We start from the raw sequence: 2,950 nt of genomic DNA, 5'->3' as shown, positions 1-2,950 counted from the left end.
CAGGGGGCAGCCTGCCCAAAGGGCCCCTGGGGTGGGGGCGGGGGCGGGGTTGGGGCATCCTGGAATCTGAGCTGGCGGGTGGGACAGGGCAGGGTCCCATCTGGCCATGAGCTCAGGCGCGTCCCTCCCCTCTGAGCCACACTTTCTCCATCTTCAGATGGGACCCGGGATGCAGTGGATGACTCAAGGAACACATGGAATGACGGGACTGTAGTGAGACTCTGGAAGCCTGGCCAGGCTGGGAGGAGCTGGTCACAGAGCCACCTGCCTGCACCTGAGGCATGGGCAGGTGGCAGAGGGTGGTAACTGTAACCCTGGCTCGCGGGGCATCTCTGCTTCCCCTCTTGGGCTCCCTCAGCTCCCTCGGAGGCTCAGCAGACTGGAGCTGCTTCCCTGGGGTCCTGAGTGGGGCAGCAGATTTCTTAGCTGAGGCATGGACATGGTCCTGGTGCCAATGGCCCTGTAGAGGGGCCCCTGTGGGCGAGGATGCCACTGGGGCCCTTCTGGGGCCCCCCACCCCACACCCTGCTAACTTTTGCTGAGACTCACCCTGGGACCTTTCTCTGCTCAGCTGGTGTCAAGGTCAGCTGATGTCCCTCATTAGGCCCAGACTCCAGGTCTGCAGTGCTCCCAGGAGCCTGGCTCCCTTCCCAGCACCAGGACTGTGGCCTCCAGCCACAGGAGCCCTGTGGGGAGCTGGCTCACAGCCCGACTTTGTGCTCTGGTGAAATGCATTACACAGACTTTTATTAATAGCTCCAATAGTCTGCACTTACTGTGTGCCCTAAACAAAGCTAAGCTTTACTTGCATGGAGAATGGAAAAACGACCCTGTGAGGTGGCCCTGTGACTCCTACCCTAGATCAGGAGATACTCAATGTGTGCTCGGCCTCCCATGGAGGCTCCAAGGCAGGTGGCCTGGCATCAGGTGACCTTGTTCAGTGCCTTATCTATGGCAAGAGCACTGGCTTGGGAGACTAGGCCTGGCTTCTGGCTCCCGGGTGACCTTGGATCTCCCTCCAGCAGCAGAGATGAGACCTGCCCTGTCACCCCTTGGTCCTGGATAGGGAATATTAGACAGATGATGGAGAGAGAGAGAGAGAGAGAGAGAGAGAGGTACAGACAGATAGAGTTATTATTTCGAGCGGGGGCTGACAAGCCTGAAGTTTATAGGGAAGGCGGGGGCGGGGAGCAGAATGTCTTCTCTGACCTGGTTTTTGCTCCTAAGTCCTTCAACTGGAGGAAACCCACTCACCCACACATCCTGGGTAATCTTAAAGTCAGCTGTAAATGCCGATTTAACCACGTGTACAAAATACCTTTATAGCAACACTGGATTAGAGTTTGATCAAATAAGTGGGTGTGATATTCAGGCTAAGTTGACACATGACACTAATTATCACCCCCACCGAAAGGCCTGTCAGAGCTAGGGAAACTGAGTTTTGGAAATCCAAACAGATCCCACAGATACAACTGGGAACATGGGAAATGTCACCCTTGTCCCCAGACAGGTCTAAATATGTACCCCATAATGTCCACATCTTTACTGAGCAGGATATGAAGTGATTTTTACTATTTTTTTTCTACCATTATTACTGTCTAGTGTTTATTAAGTTATACATGTGTAACTTTTATGATCACAAAAGACATTAAATGACATTCACTTTGTAAAAAAATGATTTTTTTTCTGAGGATATGTCAGAATAGGGGATGAAACAAAGAAAACAAGAAAATTGGGTATAGCTCGGTGGCAGAGTGCTTGCCTGGCTGGCGTGAGGCTTGGGCTCGATCCTAGCACACAAAAAGTAGAGTAAGAGTCCAGAACTAACCATCAAAAAGTTTAGACTAAAGGCATAAATTGAGTTGGGCATGGTGGCACATGCCTGGGAGGCTGAGGCAGGAGAAGTTCGAGTTCAAGGTTGGCCTGAGCAATTTAGAGAGACTGCTGTCAAAATAAGGTTTAAAAATAGTGGTTAAGGGGCTGGGGATGTGGCTCAAGCGGTAGCGCGCTCGCCTGGCATGCGTGCGGCCCGGGTTCGATCCTCAGCACCACATACAAACAAAGATGTTGTGTCCGCCGAGAAATAAAAAATAAATATTAAAAATTCTCTCTCTCTCTCTCTCTCTCCCTCCCTCTCTCACTCTATCTTAAAAAAAAAAAGAGAGAGAACGTCCACANATCCCCTGTGTGCCTTGAGAGACGCCGACCACTCCGTCTCTAGTTGTGGGAAGTCTTGTGAGGAGGGAAAAGACCTGAGTGGCAGGCTGAGGTCTTAGGGTGCCCACTTGGGCAGTGTGGCGAATGGCCTAGTAGCTGGTCACTAGGGGCAGTTTTAGTTACCCATGCTTGACTGTGGCCTGAATAAAAGCAGCTGACCAAGAGAGGAGGGAGGACTACCCAGGCACAGTGTAGGGGTCCTCAGGGATTAACTTTCCATGGACTGTTAAAGATTTAAAGACTGCTATCCCTTTATCCCCTTTAAAGGACTGTGAAAAAAAAAAAAAAAAAATAGTGGTTAAGTGCTGGGTTCAATATCTGGTCCCCCCACACACACACACACAAAAACATACACACACACAAAAAAAAAAAAAGAGGAGAAGAAGATGATAAACTTAGATACTAGTCCTTAAGTGTCAGTGGACTTGATGATACAATTAAGAGATACATTTATAACCAAATGATCAGAAAGATTAAAAAAAAAAGGTGGAAAAAATATAGCTTGCAGAAAACAACCAAAAGAAAATCACTATAGCTTTATCAATAGCAAACAAATACCCTGCCCACCTTACTGGAGATTGATCCCCAGGCCTCACCATGCCAGGCGAGCATGCTATAGCCTCAGCCCTTTTTAAAATTTCTATTTTAAGCAAGTGTAGTTGTGCATGTCTGTAATCCCAGGGACTTCAGAGTTTGAGATAAGAGGATGGAAAGTTCAAGGCCAACCTCATCA

This window comes from Marmota marmota, unplaced genomic scaffold (genome assembly GCF_001458135.2).
Source record: "Marmota marmota marmota unplaced genomic scaffold, marMar, whole genome shotgun sequence".
NCBI classification, from domain to species: domain Eukaryota; kingdom Metazoa; phylum Chordata; class Mammalia; order Rodentia; family Sciuridae; genus Marmota; species Marmota marmota.
Note: the sequence above shows the minus strand (reverse complement) of the source record.